Here is a 17403-nt window from a genome sequence, read left to right as displayed (position 1 = left end):
ATCAAGGATATTGGTCTGTAATTATCCATTTTGAAGGGGTCTTTGTCTGGTTTTGGGATCAAGGTAATCCTGGCCTCATAAAATGAGTTTGGAAGTTTTCCTTCCATTTCTATTTTTTGGAACAGTTTCACAAGAATAGGTATCAATTTTTCTTTAACTGTTTGGTAGAATTCCCCCGGGAAGCCATCTGGCCCTGGGCTCTTGTTTGTTTGGAGATTTTTGATGACTGTTTCAATCTCCTAACTGGTTATGGGTCTGTTCAGGTTTTCTATTTCTTCCTGGTTCAGTTTTGATAGTTTATAAGTCTCTAAGAGTGCATCCATTTCTTCCAGATTGTCAGGTTTGCTGGTGTATAGGTGCTCATAATATGTTCTTAAAATTGTTTATATTTCCTTGGTGTTCGTTGTGATCTCTCCTCTTTCATTCATGATTTTATTAATTTGGGTCCTTTTTCTTTTCTTTTTGATACATCTGGCCAGTGGTTTATCAATCTTATTAATTCTTTCAAAGAACCAGATCCTAGTTTTGTTGATTTGTTCTACTGTTCTTTTGGTTTCTATTTCATTGATTTCTGCTCTGATCATTATGATTTCTCTTCTCCTGCTGGGTTTAGGCTTTCTTTGTTGTTCTTTCTCCAGCAACTTTAGGTGTAGGGTTAGGTCGTCTACTCGAGACCTTTCTTGTTTCTTGAGAAAGGGCTTGTATTGCTATATACTTTCCTCTCAGGACCACCTTTGCTGTGTCCCAAAGATTTTGAACAGTTGTGTTTTCATTTTCATTTGTTTCCATGAGTTTTTTCAATTCTTCTTTAATTTCTTGGTTGACCCATTCATTCTTTAGTAAAATGCTCTTTAGCCTCCATGTATTTGGGTTCTGTCCAACTTTCCTCCTGTGATTGAGTTCTAGCTTCAGAGCATTATGGTCAGAAAATATACAGGGAATGATCCCAATCTTTTGGTACCAGTTGAGACCTGATTTGCGACCCAGGATGTGATCTACTCAGGAGAATGTTTCATGTGCACTAGAGAAGAATGAGCATTCTGTTGCTTTAGAATAGAATGTTCTGAATATATCTGTGATGTCCATGTGGTCCAGGGTGTAATTTAAAGCCTTTGTTTCGGGCACCTGGGTGCCTCAGTGGGTGGAAGCCTCTGCCTTCAGCTTGGGTCATGATTCCAGGGCCCTGGGATCAAGCCCCACATTGGGCTATCTGCTTGGCAGGGATTCTGCTTCCTCCTCCTCTCCCTCTGCCTGCCTCTCTGCCTACTTGTGATCTCTATCTTTCTGAATAAATTCTTTATTCTATCTGAATAAATAAAATCTAAAAAAAAAATAAAGCCTTTGTTTCCTTGTTGATATTTTGCTTGGATGATCTGTCCATTTCAGTAAGGGAGTGTTAAAGTCCCCTACTATTATTGTATTATTGTCGATGTGTTTCCTTTGATTTTTTTTATTAATCGGTTCATATAATTGGCTGCTCCCATGTTAAGGGCACAGATATTTAAAATTGTTAGATCTTCTTGTTGGACAGATGCTTTAGGTATGATATAGTGTCCTTCCTCATCTCTTATTATAGTCTTTGGCTCAAAATCTAATTTATCTAATGTAAGGATTGCCACCCCAGCCTTCTTTTGATGTTCATTAGCATGGTAAATTGTTTTCCATCCCTTCACTTTAAATCTGGAGGTGTCTTTGGGTATAAAATAGGTTTCTTGTAGACAGCATATTGATGGGTCTTGTTTGTTTTATCCTTTCTGATACCCTATGTCTTTTGATTGGGGCATTTAGCCCATTTACATGCAGGGTAACTATGGAAAGATATGAATTTAGTGCCATTATATTGATTGTTAGGTGACTGTTATGTATATTGTCTCTGTTCCTATCTGGTCTACTACTTTTAGTCTTTCTCTTTGCTTAGAGGAATGCTTTCAATATTTCCTGTAGGGCTGGTTTGGTGTTTGTAAATTCATTTTTTTTTTTTTAAATTTTCAGCATAACAGTCTTCATTATTTTTTCACCACACCCAGCTCTCCATGCAATCCATGCCCTCTATAATACCCACCAGGTACCCCAACCCTCCCCCCCACCACTTCAAACCCCTCAGATTGTTTTTCAGAGTCCATAGTCTTTCATGGTTCACCTCCCCTTCCAATTTTCCCCAACTCCCTTCTCCTCTCTAACTCCCCATGTCCTCCATGCAATTTGTTATGCTCCACAAATAAGTGAAACCATATGATAATTGACTCTCTTTCCTTGACTTATTTCACTCAGCATAATCTCTTCCAGTCCCGTCCATGTTGCTACAAAAGTTGGGTATTCGTCCTTTCTCATGGAGGCATAATACTCCATAGTGTATATGGACCACAATTTCCTTATCCATTCGTCCGTTGAAGGGCATCTTGGTTCTTTCCACAGTTTGGCGACCGTGGCCATTGCTGCTATAAACATTGGGACACAGATGGCCCTTCTTTTCACTACATCTGTACGTTTGTGATAAACACCCAGGAGTGCAATTGCAGGGTCATAGGGAAGCTCTATTTTTAATTTCTTGAGGAATCTCCACACTGTTCTCCAAAGAGGCTGCACCAACTTGCATTCCCACCAACAGTGGAAGAGGGTTCCCCCTTCTCCACATCCCCTCCAACACATGTTGTTTCCTGTCTTGTTAATTTTGGCCATTCTAATTGGTGTAAGGTGATATCTCAATGTGGTTTTAATTTGAATCTCCCTGATGGCTAGTGATGATGAACATTTTTTCATGTGTCTGATAGCTATTTGTATGTGTTCATTGGAGAAGTGTCTGTTCATATCTTCTGCCCATTTTTTTGATATGATTGTCTATTTTGTGCATGTTGAGTTTGAGGAGTTCATTATAGATCCTGGATATCAACCTTTTGTCTGTACTGTCATCTGCAAATATCTTCTCCCATTCCGTGAGTTGCCTCTTTGTTTTTTTGACTGTTTCCTTTGCTGTGCAGAAGCTTTTGATTTTGATGAAGTCCCAAAAGTTTATTTTCGCTTTTGTTTCCTTTGCCTTTGGAGACATATCTTGAAGGAAGTTGCTGTGGTAAATTCTTTTAATTTTTGTTTGTCCTGGAAGAATTTTTTAAAATCTCTCCTTCTATTTTCTTTCTCTTTTTTATTTTTAAATTTTTTAAATTAATTAATTTATTTTCAGAAAAACAGTATTCATTATTTTTTCACCACATCCAGTGCTCCATGCAATCCGTGCCCTCTATAATACCCACCACCTGGTACCCTGACCTCCCACCCCCCCGCCACTTCAAACCCCTCAGATTGTTTTCCAGAGTCCATAGTCTCTCATGATTCACCTGCCCTTCCAATTTACCCCAACTCCCTTCTCCTCTCCATCTCCCCTTGTCCTCTATGCTATTTGTTATGTTCCACAAGTAAGTGAAACCATATGATAATTGACTCTCTCTGCTTGACTTATTTCACTCAGCATAATCTCTTCCAGTCCCGTCCATGTTGCTACAAAAGTTGGGTATTCGTCCTTTTTCATGGAGGCATAATACTCCATAGTGTATATGGACCACAATTTCCTTATCCATTCGTCCGCTGAAGGGCATCTTGGTTCTTTCCACAGTTTGGCGACCGTGGCCATTGCTGCTATAAACATTGGGGTACAGATTCTCCTTCTATTTTCAATGACAGCCTAGCTGGATATAGTATTCTTGGCTGCATATTTTTCTCATTTGGTGCTCTGAATATATCATGCCAGTCCTTGCTGGCCTGCCAGGTCTCTGTGGATAGGTCTGCTGCCAATCTAATATTTCTACCATTGTCTGTTACAGACTTCTTCTCCCGAGCTGCTTTCAGAATTTTCTCTTTGTCACTGAGACTCGTAAGTTTAACTATTAGATGACGGGGTGTGGACCTATTTTTATTGATTTTGATGGGGGTTCTCTGTGCCTCCTGGATTTTGATGCTTGTTCCCTTTTCCATATTAGGGAAATTCTCTACTATAATTTGCTCCAATATACCTTCTGCCCCTGTCTCTCATTCTTCTTCTTCTGGGATCCCAATTGTTCTAATATTGTTTCATCTTATGGTATCACTTACCTCTAGAATTCTCTCCTTGTGGTCCAGTAGTTGTTTATCTCTCTTTTGCTCAGCTTCTTTATTCTCCATCATTTGGTCTTCTTTATCATAATTATCTCTTCTGCCTCATTTATCCTAGCAATAAGAGCCTCCATTTTTTATTGCACCTCATTGATACCTTTTTTTAAATTTCAAACTGGTTAGATTTTAGTTCTTTTATTTCTCCAGGAAGAGGTTTTATTTCTCCAGAAAGGGAATCTCTAATATCTTCCAGGCCTTCTTCAAGCCCAGCTAGCACCCTGATAATCATTCTGAACTCTAGTTCTGATGTATTACCAATGTCCTTTTGATTAGATTCCTAGCCATAAGTAGTGCCTCTTGTTCTTTTCTTTTCTTTTTTTGTGGTGAGTTTTTCCACCTTGTCATTTTATCCAGATAAGAATATATGAACGAGGGGCACCTGGGTGGCTCAGCAGGTTAAAGCCTCTGCCTTCGGCTCAGGTCATGATCCCAGGGTCCTGGGATCGAGCCCTGCGTCAGGCTCTCTGCTCAGCAGGGATCCTGCTTTCTCCTCTCTCTTTCTCTCTCTCTTTGCCTGCCTCTCCACCTACTAGTGATCTCTGTCTGTCAAATAAATAAATAAAATCTTAAAAAAAAAGAATATATGAATGAGAGAATAAAATACTAAAAGGATGGCAAAGACCCCAGAAAAATATATGCTAACCAAATCAGAGGAGATGGGAACCTGGGCAAGGGAGGAGGAAAAATAAAAAAAAAATATGTATATTAGACTGGTGAATAGAACACTTGATTTTGGGTGTATTCTGGTCTCTTAGAAGAAACTATCTCCCAAAATTTTAAGGAAAGAAATACTTACATATATATAAAAAAAGGGGTAAACATGATGAAGGGATGGAGTATGACTGTAAAGATGAAAATTAAAAAAAGATACTAAAAAAGGAATTTGTAAGTTGGTTGGAAAAGGAAAAAAGGAGAGGAGAGAATGTGATCAGGCTGGAGACTAAAACAAAGCCATGTGCTAGATTTAGGGTATATTTTGTTCTATTAGAAGAAATTGTATCCTAAAATTTTCAAGGAAAAAACCCTATATGTGTACAAAAAATAAAGTTAAATACAATGAAGGGACAAAACATGACTACAAAAATGAAAATTTAAGATTTTAAAAAAATTTTATTAATTTTTTTGATTTGTTTTCAGTGTTCCAGAATTCATTGTTTATGCACCACACCCAATGCTCCATCCAATATGTGCCCTCCATAATACCCGCCACCATGTTCACCCAACCTCCCTCTTCCCTCCTCTCCAAAACCCTAAGATGGTTTTTCAGAGTCCACAGTCTCTCATGGTTTGTTTCCCCTCCAATTTCCCCCAACTCCCTTCTCCTCTCTTGAAGAAATTATGCTGAGTGAAATAAGTCAAGCAGAGAGACACAATTACCATATGGTTTTGCTTATTTGTTGAGCCTGTTTTTTTAAAAAAAGCATTATTAAGATAAAGTAGTTAGAAAATGTTAAAAGAGGAAAGAGGAAAAGTTAAAAGAAATAGAATAAGGAAAAAAATTAAAAAATTTTAACTTTATTAATTTAATTAATTTAATAACTTTGATTTAACTAAAATTAAAATTTTAATTTAAAATTTTAAGACTAAAGGATCATGGGGAAAAAGCCATGAATTCTATGTGTTGCTTTCCCCTAGTTCGGGAGTTCCACAGTTCACGTTGATTAGTGAACTTGATCTTGGTTGGATGTTCTTGTTGATCTTCTGGGGGAACGGCCTGTTGCACTGATTCTCAAATGTCTTTGCCTGAGGTGGAATTGCACCACCCTTGCCAAGGTCCAGGCTAAGCAATCAGCTCAGGTTTGCTCTCAGGAGCTTTTGTTCACTGAACACTTTCTGTAGAGCTTTGGAGGATGGGAATGAAAATGGTGGCCTCCCAATCTCTGGCTCAGAGGAACCAAGAGCTTGGGTCCCCACTCCTCAATGCACTTTCAGAGAAAAGCAGTCAATCCCTCCTGTCTCCCAGGTCTCCGGCTGTGCTCCGAGCTCACCCAACCTGTGACCAGTGTTTCTATCTCTGGCGCACGGCTCTGTTTGGAGTTTCCAAGCCCAGCAGATTCCTGTTGCATGCTCCTGTGCCACTCCTTCTCGATAAGGAAGGTGAGTCTCCCCAGATCTGCCACTTGTGGGGTCCCTGCCCAAAGATCAGTCGGTCAACTGTGTTTCAGATCATGGTTTAAGGTAACCCTGAGCTGAGAGCCCACTGTTCAGCTTTGTCTCTGCAGGCAGCTTCCCCAGTCTGAGCTGGGAGCTCTATTGCACTCAGACACCCCTGGTCTTTCTGTGACCCTGCAGGACCTGAGACCACACTGTTCCCATGAGAGTTCCACCCCCACTTAGCCTCTGGAGTGACATTGTGCAGTGGAGCAGACTTCTAAATGTTCTCATTTTGTGCTCTGCTGCCCCACTGCTTGCTGGGAGCCCCCATGCCCCTCACCCCCGGTCTATCTTCCCATTGCTTCAGATTCACTTCTCCACACATCCTACCTTCCAGAAAGTTGTTGATTTTCTGTTTCTAGAATTGCCGCTCTTCTTCTCTTCTATCTCCTGTTTAGTTTGGAGGTGTTTGGAATAGTTTGATAACTATTTAGCTGAACTCCTGGGACCTAATGATATTTCAGTCTGCTACTTCTCCATCTTGCTTCCTCCTCTTGATTCTTCATTCTTAATGCTCATTTCTCCCAGCATTCATCCTGTAGGATCTCATGGAGTGGTAAACTTACATCTTAGGTTTAATCATGCCTCTGCCTCTGACTACCAGCATGAGGTTGGACAAATCATTTCTCTGGGTTTCACTATCTGCATATGAAAAAGGAGAGAGCTGGACTAGATTGGTGGCAAATGCCAGGCAAGTATTCACATCTCTCCTCACCCATGCACAAATCAGACAGTGCTAATTGATTGTACAACTTCTTGCCTACTGAGTTTGGATGCAGGTTCAGAATCCTCTGAATCCTGCCTGCCAGGCAACCATTACAAATGAACTGAGTTAGCATTGAGGATGAAACCAATTAGCCATTCTGGCAGTGGATGGTTTCTGAATTCCCTTCCAGCTACCCTTTGTTCTCTGGTTTTAAAAGGTCAGGCCTGTGAGGAGAGCATCCTACAGGCTATTATGATCCTAAGGGTGGAACGGGCAATGTAACTCGGGATGGTCAGGGCATTGATGATGCTCAGCACTTTCTTTAAAGCAGTATTTCCCAGGTTTGGCTGAACATTAGCAGCATCTTGGCAGCTTTAAAAAAGTGTCAGGGTAAAGGTATATCATACATGTGGTAAAGTGCATACATTTTAGGTGTGGAGCTTGATGGATTTAACATGCATATGTATTGGTGTAACCACTATCCTAATCAAGACAGAACATTTCTTGCAACCCCAAATAAAGTCTTCTTTCCCTTTTCATTAATACCCTAGAGGTAACCACTATTCTTTTTTCTCTTCCATTGATTAATTTCTGATCTTGAATTTTGTATAAAGTGTGTAGTCTTTTGTGTCTAGCTTTTGAAACTCACCCATGTTGTTGAGTGCATTGGTAGCTAGCTTAGTTATATTGCCACTTAGTATTTCATTGTGTGAATATATCACACACTATCCCATTTTCCTGTTGATAGGTGTTTGGACTATATCCAGGTTTGCATTATTGTGAGTAGAGCTGCTCTAAGCATTCCATACTTACCTTCTGGTAGACATATGCTCTCATATGTCTACCTCATATGTCACTCTCATAGGAGTGAAGTGCCTTGCTGGGTCTGAGGGCACAGGTACAGCTAATATTCATTATATTTGTAGATTCTGTATTGTAAATTTGCTAAAATACATTTGTGGCCCCCAAAGTAGATACACATACACTTTCTCAGTCATTTGTGGCTATGTGCAGAGTGGCAGAAAATTTGAGTTGCTCTTTCCAGCTGAGGTCAAACAAGGAAACTGCCTTTTTGTTTCAGCTCTCATTCTGAAAGCAACTTTCGTTTTCACTATATATTTAGTGCCATATTTTTTTTTACATTTCTGTGCTTTTTGTTGGTAATTTCAATGTTTAAAATGGCCCCAAGCCAGATGTTGAAGTACTGTCTATGTTCCTAAGATCAAGAGGCTGTGATGTGTCTTACTGAGAAAATACATGTGTTAGATAAGTTTCGTTCAGGCATGAGTGATAGTGCCATTGGCCATGAGTTCAATGCAAATGAATCAACAATATATATAAGATAAGATGTCTTTAAACAGAAACACACATAAAACAAGGTTATGGATTTATTGGCTGATGAAAATGTTATAAGAGGCTCATGGAAGCCTAAACCTGTATTTTCCCCAAGAGCAGCAGTTCAGTATTTATTAACTCATAATCATCATGACTTTATAGGGCACAACTACTGCAAACAATGAGAGCTGACTGTATGTTCAATTTTAATAAATAATGTTCAATAATTTGCTTAAGTTGTATCACCTGAGGAAATTTTAAAACTCCCCTTGGTCAAGCCACACCCAGACCAATTAAATTAGTGTCTCTGGTTGGGGGACCCAGAGACAGTGGTCTTAAAGTCAGTGATTGTCACTGATAGAAATATAAGAGAAGACTGGACAGTCACAAAAAGGAACACTGTGTATATATATATACACACATATATATATATATGCATATATATATGAGTGTGTGTGTGTGTATATAGTGTTGCTATATATGTGTATATTTATATATCTATTACTAGATGAGTAGTTGTTTTCACGTGCATGTATTATTTAAAAAAAAAGATTTTATTTATTTATTTGAGAGAGAATGAGAGAGTGCGCAAAGGGGAAGGGCCAGAGGGAGAAGCAGACTCCCCGCTGAGCAGGGAGCCCGATGTGGGACTTGATTCTGGGGATTCCAGGATCATGATCTGAGCTGAAGGCAGTCAATCAACTGAGCCACCCAGGCATCCCAACTTGCATGTATTCTTTTGGGTTCTTTTTATTAAATGTTTCACTCTTTCTGTATGGTTTGTGCATTTAAAAACATACAATCAATGGGGAAAAAACAATCTCTTGCCTGGAAGATAAATGACATGAACTGTCCCCATAGCAAGGTGCAGCTCTAACTCACAGGCCTCAGCTTGATTGTAAAAATCAAACAACCACTTGGCCAACAGAAGTAATTACCTACCAGGCACATGTGCATCTCTCAGCACCTTTAATCTTGAGCAAAGGGAGAACAGGGAAGTCATGTAGCAATCAGAAAGTTGCTGCAATAGGAAGCCAAGGTGAGGATTGATTTCCAAGTGCAAAAGAACAGCTCTGTGTTATTAAGAAATCAGTAGCTCCTGTCAAAGCCAGCAGTGCCAATTTCCACTAAAGTCTTCACAAACTTAGCTGAAAAAAAAAAAAAATCAAACTTCCACTATCCAAGAGGATTAGCTCTGTTGTTGAAATAATTATAACTTCTTCGGTTAGATGGTGAGATTGTAAGATCCACTTCTCATTTACCAAGACAACCAAGAGCTGCTTAAGGCACTTTCTTTACCTAGCCTTCAGGCACCACCTGAAGGTATCTAGGTATTTGCCTCCAGGTGGGAAGTCCCAACCATTAGGGTGAATTGGAAATTGCTGACAGCCTGTCTGAGTTGCCTAGCAATTCTCAAAGTGTGGTACCCAGACCACAACAACAGTATTACCTGGAACTTGTTAGACATGCAAATGTTCAGGCACCATCCCAGTACAGTTGCCAGATAACATAGTATGCCCAGTTAAACGAGAACTTCATATAAATAACGATAATTTGTTATGATAAAAAAAAACCAAAGATTTTTTCTTTTTTAGTATAAGTATGTTCTATTTGGGACTGAGTATTTATAATATTTGGGACTGTTTAACTGAAATTCAAATATAACTGGGAGTCATGTATTTTTATTAGCAAATCTGATGACCCTACATCCCAGACCTATGGAATCCAAAACTCTGGGTGTGGGGTGCAGCAAAATGTATTTCTAGGAACCTCCCCAGTGATTTGTATGTATGCTAAAGCTTAGGGACCATTGCTATGGTCAGCTTTCTATCCTACCTAGTTGATCAAGGAAAGGATTAATTTTACAGCAGTCATATTTCAGTGCTTGGATTTTTAAATAATTTTTCATTATTATGTTCAATTAGCCAAAATTTTACTAGCAAGAAGTATCCGAGAGCTAAGCCCATTTTTTTTTTTTCCTTTTCAGATTGAAACTAAACAACTCATTATCTAAGTCCCTATGTAACTCATATTGGGCAGGGCCTCATTTGCAGTCTCAGGAATTGACTTTCTCTCTAGGTACAGGTGGATGCTTCAGGGAGCACATTTCCAAGGTTTTGGTGGCTATCCCCACTGCAGTTTGCTATTGCATGGGACCTCTGACCAGACAGGTGGCAAGGTTGTCTGTATCTGGGACCCATGGCAAGACTGATGTACAGACTTCTTTGTCTTCATTGTTGCCACACCACAGTAGCTGTTGTACTTTTTTACCTCTGGGAGCCCATGAAAGTCTTGTCTCATCTGAATAAGATGACAGTTAATATAATGATGCCATTCCTGTGCTTCTTTTCATAGCAGCACATACTGCTTCACTATAGGAACTCACTATTACAGAGTGTCTGAGCAGGATAGGTCCAGGGCAAAATAACTAGAGTCTGAGTAATGGTGATAACTAACAATAACCAGCATTTATTGAGCACCTACTATATGCTAGGCATTATGTTATGTGCATAATATAACAAAGAGGGATTATTAGTCATCATAATATCCCTGTGAATTCAGAACTATTTTCCTCATTTTAAGGTAAGGAAGTTGAATTTTAGCAAGGGCCTATAACTTGCTTACATTCACACAACTGGGAAATGAAATTTTTGAATGCCCATTTGTCCAACTCCACAGCAGTGCTCTAAACCATAATGTCCATTCTTTTCCCTTGGGAAATTAACATTTCCCAATTAATTAATTAATTAAAATAAAAGCCTCTGTGCTAAATACCACATTCACTGACCCATGTCAGGCTCCTACTGTGGGCAGGAACTGTGCTAGGTGCTATGGGAATCAGAAGTACCTCAGATACAATCTCTGTACTCTGAGAGTCATACATGGGTGATGGGGCACTATGTTTGAAATACCAACCACTCTCTCTCCTCCTGTGCATTTATCCTCCCTTCTGGAGCTAGCTCTTTACACTCATGCAAGGACTGGGCAGTACAAAACACAAAAGAAAGGAATCTCTCTTCTTGGCTCTTAAATTTTGGAAGTTCAGTACTTTGGAGGATGGGAAGGACTCCCCAAATGGGTAAAATATTTAGGAGAACACTTCATGAGGGGAGCAACTTTTTCCCGTCTTAGGCTAGATAAGGATTTACAGGGTAGAAAGGGAGAGATAGCTCACAGAAAGTGAGAGTTTTGGGTTGTGTTTCCTGTATCATGTCCTAGGAAGACATTAGACAATCCCTCTCCCCCACTGATGGTTGTGTGGACTACATGAACAGGGTGGCCTTGGACCCTATGGCCAGAGTGGGGCTAAGAAAGATGGCAAGTACCAGAGTAGAAATGGCAATGCTAGTATCTGGGCAGGCAAGGCTTTGGATGCTCTTACAGAGTTTCATATACTTCAGCATGGCACAGTCCCAGACAATGAACTTTTATGTACCCCAAATGGGCACTGAAATAGCATCAAGAACTTCTAGACATGAAAGAACCACAAATGGGAAGAAGGGATGTCTCCATGACAATAAGTATGGATGATGCCTACCTTAGGACTCTTCAGTATGGAAGGATGACACTGAAAATCACATGGTTCATTCCCAGTAATGGCACCAGTCTTAGCTCCCCCAAAACTTAGATGCCATCCCTGGAAAGTAACTGCAAGTTAACTGAGATAAAGTTTCCGCAGTTTAGGCTGAATGGGGACTTGAAATAGAAATTAAGACTAATGATAGGAAAAGAGCAACCATTGTCTGGCTCATTTGTGTCAGGAAAATTTCTGGAAGAATTTGGACTTAGTGGAAAAGATCACTGGGTATCCTGTCTAGGGCAACCTTCCAGGCTATCTAAGCCTTACATTGCCTTAGAGCTATCTTGAAGCTCTATACATTATAGCAAAACTATAGTAATTCAAATGATTCTTGTCATTTGAATTCATTTATATAGAAATATATAGAAATATAAATAGTGTCAATTAATTGCAATTCATGCAATTGTCAATGCAATTAATTATTGCCCAGTGGGTATTGGCCAGTTTTGCATCTGTTTATAGATTCATTTCAGCATTTTTGATTGTCTATATATGTGGGTGGTTTATTTTTATTTTTATTAATTTTTTTTATATGTGGGAGTTTAAAAAATTCTCTTTTGAGCTGATTACAGCATCTTACTGGTTCCTTCATTAATTAGTGAGTTAAGTTAATTTTTGGTGTGTATTCATTTTATAACTGTATGAGAACCATAGTTTTTACCTTTGAAAAAATTATCTTTGACTTCTGATTTCTGGTCTTTATGTAAGGAACTTATAACTATTCACTCCCTCTCAACAGCCAGTAAAAATCTGAGCAAAATAAATAATCAAAAACTCTTCTTAGTTTGTCAGAGAAGTGAGGTCACAGGGCATACTGATACCACAAAATTGGAGATGGACAGGTGTATACAGAGAATCACAACTTACTGGTTCAGAAACTCCAAGCAAAAACCTCCATGGATACCAGTTCCATGGTAGGAAAACCTGAATTTTAATTGGTGATTTGCTGGAGACTCAGTGTGGGCAAGTCTGAGAGATAAAAACTTCTGGGAGACCAAGGTATTTTGGGACCCCCACACTTTTTGCAAGTTTTATCTCCAGGAACTCTACAAGGTTCTCACAGTGAAGATGGAGAAAAATCCCCTCAAGCTTCCTACTGGAGAAGCCATTTTTGAAACCCCAAGACCATTCTGTTCTTCTCAACAACATTTGCACTCCACAGATGCTCTTTTTCCAGAGCCTAATCTATTGGGGTTTTATCAGAACCTAAGGAACCTAAAGGAAGCAAAATACTCAACTTCAGGCTCCATTAGCCATCCTATACCATGTAAAGGGGTGGGGCAAAACACAGAGAAGCACTTATAAAGTCCACAGCCAGTGATCTTGTAAGTGAAATGAATAGCAATGATATGTTATTATAAGGCTCTTGCACTACCTATGAAACAGCGCAGCATATTATTTGGAAGTAAAGTTGGATAAGTTATAAATGTATAGGGCAAACTCCAGGGTAACCACTAAAAAGAAAAAAAAAGTAAAAAGGAAGTGTAGTGAATATGCTCTGAAAGGAGAAAAAATGAAACGTATAAAATGCTCAATTAAAACCACAAAGGCAGAAAGAGTGGAAGACAAAAAAGGAACCCAGAACAAAGTTTTCTATTTTCAAATATATGTTGTGTATGAGAAACACACTTTATTTTTTTAATTTTTAAAAAGATTTAATTTATTTGAGAGAGAGAGAGAGACAGAACATGAGCAGGGGTGGGTGGGTATTGAGAAACACAGGGAGGAACAGACTCCCCATTGAGCAGGGAGCCCAATGTGGGGCTCAATCCCAGGACCCTGAGACCACAATCTGAGCCAAAGGCAGCAGCTTAACTGAGTCACCCAGGAACCCCAAGAAACATTATTTTATTTTATTTTAATTAATTAATGTATGTATCTATGTATGTATATAATGTTAGTCACCATACAGTACATCATTGGTTTTTGATGTAGTGTTCCATGATTCATTGTGTATAACACCCAGTGCTCCATGCAATCCATGCCCTTCTTAGTATCCATCACCAGGCTAACCCATCCCCTCACCCCCCACTTCTAAAACCCTCAGTTTGTTTCCTGGAGTCCAAAGTCTCTCATTGTTTGCCTCACCCTCTGATTCCCCCCCTTTATTTTTCCCTTCCTTCTCCTAATATCCTCCATGTTATTCCTTATGTTCCATATATAAGTGAAACCACGTGATAATTGACTTTCTCTGCTTGACTTATTTCACTTAGTATAATTTCCTCCAGTTCCATCTATGTTGATGCAAAAGTTGAGTATTCATCCTTTCTGATATCTGAGTAATAGTCAATTGTATGTATGGACCACATCTTTTTCATCCATTCATCTGTTAAAGAGCATCTTGGTTCTTCCACAGTTTGGCTATTGTGGACATTCCTGCTATGAACTTTGGAGTGTGTGTGTCCCTTCTTTTCACTACATCTATATCTTTGGGGTAAATACCCAGTAGTGCAATTGCTGGGTCATAGGGTAGCTCTATTTTTAACTTTTTGAAGAATCCCCACACTGTTTTCCAAAGTGGCGGTACCAACTTGCATTTCCACTGACAGTGTAAGAGAGTTCCCCCTTTCCCACAACCTTTCCAACATTTGTTGTTTCTTGCCTTGTCAGTTTTTGGCATTCTAACTGGTGTAAGGGGGTATGTCAGTGAATTTCCCTGATGGCTAATCATGATGAACATTTTTTCATGTGTCTGTTAGCCATTTGTATATCTTCCTTTGAGAAGTGTCTGTTCATGTCTTCTGCCCATTTTTTGACATGATTATTTGTTTTTTGGGTGTTGAGTTTGAGAAGTTCTTTATAGTTCTTGGATCCAAGCCCTTTATATGTAGTGTCATTTGCAAATATTTTCTCCCATTCTTTGGGTTGCCTCTTTCTTTTTGTTGACTGTTTCCTTTGCTGTGCAGAAGATTTTTGTCTTGATGAGGTCTCAAAAGTTCATTTTGTTTTTGTTTTCCTTGCCTTTGGAGATGTGTGATGAAAGAAGTTGCTGTGGCCAATGTCAAAGAGGTCACTGCCTATGTTCTTCTCTAGGACTTTGTTTTCTTTTCTTTTTTTCCTTTTATTTTCTTCTCTAGGTCTTTCATCCATTTAGAGTTTACACTTGAGAAACATTTTAAATATAGAGACATGTATAGATCAAAAGCAAAGGGATGGATAAAGATATACCATGCTAACACTAATCAAAAGAAAGTTGGAGTGGCTATATTAATTTCAGACTGAGTAAACTTCAAAGGGATGAAGAGGGGCATTGCATAGTAACACATGAGACATAATGATCCTTAATGCATATGCATATAACAACAGTGTGTCAAACTACATAAGGCAAAAACTGACAGAATTGCAAGAACTAGGTGAATGCATTATTACAGTTGGAGACTTCAAACCTCTCTATCAGAAATGGACAGATCTATTAGGCAGAAAAGCAGTAAGGGTATTACTGACCTCAATAGCATTACCAATTACCTAGATATAATTGACACTTATAGAACTCTTCATCCAACACCAGCAGAATATGTATTCTTTCAAGTTCATGTGGAAATTTCACCAAGATAGACCACATTTTTGGTTAGAAAACACACCTTAACAAATTTAAAAGGCTAGACATTATGCAGTGTATATTCTCAGACCAGAAAGGAATTAAACTAGAAATTAAGAACAGAAGTATAGCTGGAAAATACAAAAATACTTAGAGATTAATTAACATACTTCCAGAGAGTGCATGAGTCAAAGAAGAAATCTCAAGAGGAGTTAAAAAATGCTTTGAACTAAATGAAAATGAAAATATAACTTTGCAGATTTTGTGGGAGTCAGTGAAAGTAGTACTTAGAGTGAAATTTGTAACATTAAATATTTATATTAGAAAAGAAGAAAGATCTAAAATGAATAATCTATGTTTCCTCTCTAGGAAATTAGAAAAAGAAAAGCAAATTAAATCCAAAGGCAGAAGAAAAGAAATAATAAAAATAAGAGCAAAAATCAATGAAATTGAAAACAGGAACTCAATACAGAAAATGAACTAAACCAAATGCTGATTCTTTGAAAAGAAAATAAAGTCAATAAGCCTCTCCAAGGCTAACTAAGGAAAAAAAATACACAATTTATTAACATCAGAAGTAAAAGAGAAGACATCACTACAGATGATATGGACATTAAAAGAATAATAAAAGAACACTATGAACAACTCTGTGCCAATTCTTTGAAAGACACAATTTGTCCATACTCACACAAAAAGAAATAGGCAATCTGATTAGGTCTTCATATATTGAATCAATCAATTTATCAAATTGAATCAATAATTAATAACCTTCCAAAACAGAGAATGCCAGGCCCAGATGGATTCACTGGTAAATTCTACCAAACATTTTAGGAAGAAATTATTCCAATTCTCCATAATTTCTTCCAGAAGATAGAAGCTTCCTAACTCATTCTATGAGGTCAGCATTATGCTGTACTAATGTCAGACAAAGACATTACAAGAAAAGAAAACTACATATAAATATGAACATACATGCAAAAAAATACTCAAAAATATTTGTGAATCTGAAGTGCCTGGGGGGCTCAGTGGGTTAAGCCTCTGCCATCAGCTCAGGTCATGATCTCAGGGTCCTGGGATTGAGCCCCACATCAGACTCTCTGCTCAGCAGAGAACATGCTTCCCCTCTCTTTTTCTCTCTGCCTGCCTCTCTGCCTACTTGTGATCTCTCTGTCAAATAAATAAATAAAATCTTTAAAAAAATTAGTAAGTCAAATCTAACAATGTATAAAAGGAATTATTAAGGCAGGCACGTGATATGATGAACATTGGGTATTATACACAACTAATGAATAATTGAAAATTACACCAAAAATTAATGATAAAATATGTTGGCTAATTAAACAAAAGAGAAAAGAAAAAAAAAGAATTATTTACAATGACCAAGTGGAATATATCACAGATATGTAATGCTGATTCAACATTTGGAAATAATTAATGTAATTCATCATATCAATAAGCTAATAAAAGTCACATGATCATATCAATAGGCGCAGAAAAAACATCTGAAAAATCTAATACCCATTCACGATTTATTTTTCATTTTATTTTTTTTAAGTTTAATTTCTTTTCAGTGTAACAGAATTCATTGTTTACGCACCACACCCAGTGCTCCATGCAATATATGCCCTCCATAATACCCATCACCAGGCTCACCCAACCTCCCACCCCCAACCCCTTCAAAACCCTCAGATTGTTTTTCAGAGTTCATAGTCTCTCGTAGTTCATCTCCCCCTCCAATTTCCTTCAACTCCCTTCTCCTCTCCATCTCCCCATGTCCTCCGTGTTATTTCTTATGCTCCACAAATAAGTGAAACCATATTATAATTGACTCTCTCTGCTTGACTTATTTCACTCAGCATAATCTCTTCCAGTCCTGTCCATGTTGATACAAAAATTGGGTATTCATCCTTTCTGATGGAGGCATAATATTCCATAGTGTATAGGCCA

At 38.4% G+C, this 17403-nt stretch overlaps 1 protein-coding gene across 1 annotated transcript in view; it reads left to right on the top strand.

Moving 5' to 3' along the window:
* The window catches only part of SCP2D1 (SCP2 sterol binding domain containing 1), a 102435-nt gene extending 86306 nt beyond the window's left edge, over window positions 1-16129 (top strand). Inside the window, exon 4 of the transcript XR_014314800.1 lies at window positions 15826-16129. The gene's annotated coding sequence lies outside the window, so the exon portion shown is untranslated. The remainder of the gene's footprint in view (window positions 1-15825) is intronic.
* Window positions 16130-17403: the final 1274 nt, after the last annotated feature.

Source organism: Mustela nivalis, assembly GCF_964662115.1.
Source record: "Mustela nivalis genome assembly, chromosome: 8".
NCBI classification, from domain to species: Eukaryota; Metazoa; Chordata; class Mammalia; order Carnivora; family Mustelidae; genus Mustela; species Mustela nivalis.
Note: the sequence above shows the minus strand (reverse complement) of the source record. Positions and strands in the feature narration are given on the sequence as shown.